This window comes from Strix aluco, chromosome 5 (genome assembly GCF_031877795.1).
Source record: "Strix aluco isolate bStrAlu1 chromosome 5, bStrAlu1.hap1, whole genome shotgun sequence".
NCBI classification, from domain to species: Eukaryota; Metazoa; Chordata; class Aves; order Strigiformes; family Strigidae; genus Strix; species Strix aluco.
The window spans coordinates 77,140,855-77,146,810 of record NC_133935.1 but is presented as its reverse complement, the minus strand read 5'-3'; the positions used below and the strand labels follow the sequence as shown (position 1 = coordinate 77,146,810).

General features: G+C 38.9%; 1 long non-coding RNA gene across 1 annotated transcript; it reads right to left on the bottom strand.

Moving 5' to 3' along the window:
* Positions 1-367: 367 nt before the first annotated feature.
* On the bottom strand, positions 368-4,998 carry LOC141923855 (uncharacterized). The gene is made up of 2 exons (XR_012623415.1): positions 4,935-4,998; positions 368-405 (listed from the first exon to the last, which is right to left on the bottom strand). It is a non-coding gene; the product is annotated as an uncharacterized LOC141923855 (long non-coding RNA).
* Between the last annotated feature and the right edge of the window lie 958 nt (positions 4,999-5,956).

Here is a 5,956-nt window from a genome sequence, read left to right as displayed (position 1 = left end):
ACAGGCTGCTGTCCCAAAAAACTGGAACTTACCATATTTTTTCTGCTGAAAATGAGAAAGCAATGTCAAATTCAAGAAAACTGAGTTTTTCATAGAGATCTCATTGCATAGTCATGCCCAGCTCCCCAGCCTTTGCGTCTGAAGCTAAACGCAATGAAGACATACTCTAAACAAATAAAGCCACTCAAAATACATTATTTTGAAAAATCAGGCCACAGGTATATCATCAGAGGATGCCATTAACATCTTAATATGTGAATTTATTATTTACAACTTCTATCTTTTAAGCTTTTATGTACAAGCTGTAAGCTTCACCAATCTGTCTGTTACATTTCTAAATAAAGGCTCCTTTAACAAGTTACGTGAATGCCTGGACTGTTCTTCCTTCCTTGAGTCAGCATTCCCCTGTGAATTGACCAGCATTAAGAATATGACCTATTTATATCTTGAATAAGCATTCTTTTATTTCAACATTTGCAAACTTAAACAGCTAAATTAACTTTTTCTAATTGATGAGAAGGCCAAATAGCAACTTGTATTCAAAATCCTCTGATATTTGCATTATTATCAGGGTCAGAATGCAGAATCTGATGTAAAGAATGAAAATGTCTATATCTTGTGCTCAAAGACTATCTACCCTACTGGGCAGCTGTAACGGACACTGATCCTTGCTAAATTAGGAAGATACTGAACAAAATGTCACAAGAATGCTTCTTGCACTTTGTAAGGACTTGGAACCACACGTGCACTTTGGGTCACTAATGGCTCTGGCAGTAATTGTGGGAAGAATAGCAGCAATGCTGGAAAGTAAGAAGTCAAGAGCAAGAAACATACTGGGATTGAGACAGATCTTGACGTTGCACCAGTCATACTTAAATAAGTGCCAAGAATGACTGTTCAGAGGCCATTAGCTCAAAGATACTTGGCTTCTCTTTTCATTTTTTATCATTTTGTTCCAGACACGTATAAACAATACCTAACTGTAGGAAATCTGGGAGGTAATTTTCAACTCCAAAGAGTGTGTAAAAGGGTAAAGGAAACTCTGATGTTAATAAGGGATAACCAGACTTAAGAAATACTATCTGAACAGCCTCAAGGGTCTTGACAGCAAATAGACTAACAAAGTATGACTATGTTGTTGAAGAAAATTAGGAGAAAAGTAAAGATTCAAAAGAGATACTAAAAATAACAAAGAAAATAAAAAACTAAGCAAGTATGGTGAGTTGACCTTGTCTGGCCACCAGGTGCCCACCAACCTGCTCTATCACTCCCTTCCCTCAAAGGGGCAGGGGAAGAAAATGCAACAAAAAGCTCATGGGTTGAGATAAGGACATGGAGATCACTTACCAATTATTGTCATGAGCAAAACAGACTCATTTTAAGGAAATTAACTTAATTTATTGCCAATTAAACAAAGTAGGACAATGAGAAATAAGAAAAAATAATATCTAACTTTCCCCCCTTTCTTCTTACCGAGCTCAACTTTACTCCCAACTCTTCTATCTCCTCCCCTAAGCAGCACAGGGGGGACAGGGAATGGGGGTTGCAGTCTGTTCATAGCACTTAATCTCTGCCACTCCTTCCTCCTCACACTATTCCCCTCCTTCATTGTGCAATCCCTCCCATGGGAGATGAACTTCAGAGTGGGTCCCTCCCACGGAATGCAGGAGCAGACTGCTCCAGCGTGGGCTCCTCTCTCCACAGGGCCCCAGGTCCTGCCAGGAGCCTGCTCCAGTGTGGGCTTCCCATGGGGTCACAGCCTCCTTCAGGCATCCCCCTGCTCCAGCGTGGGGTCCTCCCCAGGCTGCAGGTGGGTCTCTGCTCCACCGTTACCCTCCCTGGGTGCAGGGCACAGCTGCCTCACCATGGGCTGCACCACGGGCTGCAGGGGAATCTCTGCTCTGGCATCTGGAGCACCTCCTCCTCCTCCTTCACTGTCCTGGGTGTCTGCAGAGTTGTTTCTCTCATATACGCTCACTCCTCTCTCACAGCTGTTGTAGAGCTTTTTTTTAAACTTTCTTAAACATGTTATCACGGAGGCACTACCAATGTTGCTGATTGGCTCAGCTTTGGCCAGCGATGGATCCATCTTGGAGCCAGCTGCAACTGGCTTTGTCAGACATGGAGACAGCTTCTGGCATCTTCTCACAGAAACCACCCCTGCAGCCTCCACCCCCCAGCTACCAAAACCTTGCCATGTAAACCCAATATAGCAAGAAAAAAAATTAAAAAAAATACTGTGAACACATGAAAGAGTAAACCAATAGAACTATTTCAGGTAACTGACTTTTATGAAATCAGAATTACCCAATAGAGTCATCATTTTACAATGGTTAGACTCCTAGTTGTAGTCAAGCATTAGTATGAGTATCTCAGCTTTCATTTCTGAAAAAAACTTTCTAGCTATTATAACTATAGCAAAAAACTGGAGGAAAAGAATAATTTTCAGTGAAACCAGTCTCCTAATTCTAGTGAGGTTGACTTACTATTCCTGGAAGGGTGGTGGGCTTGTCTGTATTGAAAATTTCCAGTTTTTGCAAAAGGTTAGCATTGTTTGGGGGAACACTAGTAACTAAATTTTAAATATTGGAATATATTATTACATAATTCTTGAGAGAATATCATCATTTTAAACTAAATTTCCTCTTTTCTGTAACTCTAGCAGACTGGTAATAATTTGAGAACTATATATAGAAAGGAATCCAACCTTTACAGTTTATTTTTAAAGAAATTAAGAAATTACAAGAGTCAGCACTGTCTTAGCTGTTCTTAAATAAGGTATATATAATGTACAAAAATACATTATTACAGACTTCTATAAAGTGCCTGGAGAGGCATATTCCCTCCTTTGGTTTCACCAAAAATCTGCTGCATTTCAGTGGGGGGTTGTGTTTCAATTTTTTTTTTTTACTCAGAAGATTTTGGACAACATTTCTAAATGTCCTTGAAAATGACCTCCTTTTCCTACAGATTTCTAATCACACAAATGCAGGAAATTGTTATAATAAATGTTCTATAAACAGCCTGGTTTTGACAGATTAGCATTTCTGATTCTTCTAACATTGCACTCATTTTCTGTCAATAATATAACTGAAAAAGTAAGAAAATATTCTAGAGTTTGCAGCTCTTTCAATAGCATCTAAGTAACCAGTTATTATTTTAAAATGTTCTGAATCAAAGTAACTGAATTAAATCCAATTAAAAAACATTGCTTATGAGGAAAATGTTCTGTTGGTGATTCCCCAGTGTCACAGGGTTTCTCTACACAGAGAAGTACACGAACAAAACAAGGAAGACAGTCCTTAATCATGAAGCAGACACGCCTGACCTTGTCTCAGTTGTTAAGATGAGATCAAGCGTGAGGGAGGATTTCTCAACTGTTTTGTTGTGCATTGACTATTTCTAGCATCTTGCCATCCATCAAGCAACTAGAAATTGTCACTTACAATTGCTGCATAATTCAGTAATTGCTTCAAACCATGTAGGTGATTTAACATAATCCTACTTAAAAAGAACAATTCAACAGCAGCTGAGGGCTTGATGGAAAAACAAACCCATAAACTCAGTAGCTGAAATCAAACATCTTCAGTGTAGGCTGTGTTTGTACGTGGAATAAGCCCTTCTAACAGCAATAAAACTGCTTTCAAGAAGTATTTACTTATACTTTAATTAAGCAAGTGTATTCATAGATGTATTATTACAAGGCAGTTCATACTAATTTTGATGATAAAACAACTGTTTGCAACTGTCTTGAAAAGATTTGTTTGTATCCATGTGTAACAAATAGATATGTGTGTGTTTTCATTGTAAATCCTCATGTTTTGCTAAGGGACAAGGGAACGAACAGGATTTTGAAATTATATGCATTTTGTCATGTCATGAGAGCTTCCAGGAATATCTGTTTTTCATGACATGCCACTGTTATCATTACATTTTTCAAACTCTCCTATTGTGTTTAATTTAAGTCTTATCTGAGCTGCTCAGCAGCATTAGATGTTATTATGCTCCAAGGTTTCCACATCGTGTATACCATTTCTCCTCATATCCCAAGTCACATCTTCAACTAAATAGAAAAGTTGGGCTGAACTGACAGCTCTGACTGATGACTGCAGATCCCGTCCTTCCTTTCCTCCCCCTTTAACACACCTGTTTTAAACCATGGAATCATGGAATTATAGAATGGTTTGGGTTGGAAGGGACCTTAAAGATCATCTAGTTCCAACCCCCCTGCCATGGGCAGGGACACCTTCCACTAGATCATACGATTGCTTTCCTGATAGCTGGGGTGAAGAAACCACTAAGTGAGACTGAGCAAATAGAAACAAAAACTGACTTAACAGATTTTTTCTCTCTCATAGTCACCATGAAGAGTTAATGTTAACTGGGTGCTCCAATAGTTTGAGTTGTGTGTATCTGCAGCTGGGGTCACCTCATATCACCACATATGAGTTAAGGAGATTGGAGGTGGAGGTGAGAACTGGCATTTTGCTGCTCTCTGTACTTTATGTTTGAAGAAAGCTGAAAGCTCAGTTACATGCCCTGTGGTTGAAGAGTCCCTTGTGTTTTCAGATGTGACTGGTAAAGAGAAGCTAGGCACTTTTTTACTTCAGCAAGACCTGTGGGCAATTGCTGAAATTAAATTTTTTACGTGGGATGTCTAAATTGCAATTTCTATGCTAAATTATACAAACCAAAATCCAAGTAAGCCCACAAGCCCTGTTTGTATAGACCAAAATTGATGTAATAAATGCAATCACCTTTTGAGAAATATACCAATATATTCTGTGATCCCTGTGTGTAGGAAAATATCTTTTATTGGGGCAGAAGCTTAAATCCACAATAGTAGAGTCCAATACCCAGTGCAGTGAGTAGCTGACTGGGATTTCTCCAATTCAGTCAGAATATCAGAATTATACACTTAAATAAATCCTCACCTTATTTATTTAAAAGATCAATTGTAAGGCAAAGTCCTGAAATCCTCTCTGGCAACAGGAGTTTATCTGAGAAAGGGTACAATAAACGGTGTTCAAAGTCTCTCAGAATTGTAACATAGTCTGGAAAAACATGATCACAAATGATTAACAGAAAATTTCCCTATCTGAGGCAGGACAGGTAGGTGTTACCCTGCACTATTCCATGTAATTTTAAAGAGCTTTTATCTTATTCTGCTTTATGTGGAGGGGAAGCTGATAAAAATGCAGTGTAGAAAAGCTCTGAAAAACGTATTTTTTATAGTTCTGCTCTTAGAAATAAATCAAAATAGTAGAGGATTAATCTATTGGTTAGAATTCAGACCAAACTATACAGGTAGAGGATGAAGATGCTATTGTACTATTTTAAATTAGTGAGATACAGTGATTACAGTAATTTTACCAACAACTGAAACCATGCAGAAGAAACAAATCCTAACTTTAGACCTGCAATTAGAATCGCTAAGCAGAGCTCTTGTGGCTGGTGGTGTCTGCCAGGTACCCTGGCGGAGACGAGTAATTTTCAGGGCAGTGTACCAGCACCACTGGAAATTTCATCCATAGCAAGTACTGCTGAGCAGCAGTCCAGACAGGCAGGTGGAAGGGAGGAAGAAAAGAGGAAAATGTGCAGAGGAGAGGCTCAGCTACAAACCGAGATGTAACACGTTCAACTGGAAATTACTGCAGTATTACCACTATTAGAGTAACAGACATACAAGCATGGACTTAAATAAAACATTCATCAAAAAAATACAAGAATCCTCAACCTTTGCACATAAGCACAGTGGTTTTACAGCCAAAGAAGACAGCTGCTCTAAGCAGACATCTGAAAGGGAAGGGCTGCACAGAAAACTTAAGAGGGAAGGAAACTCACAGCAGTGTGAAACTGGGAAAGGTTTGATAAGCCAGTAAAAACAGGCAGTCATCTCCTGTTAGTAACCATGTCTTCTTCTGTCAAGGTGAACCTCTTCACAGCTATTTTAAAA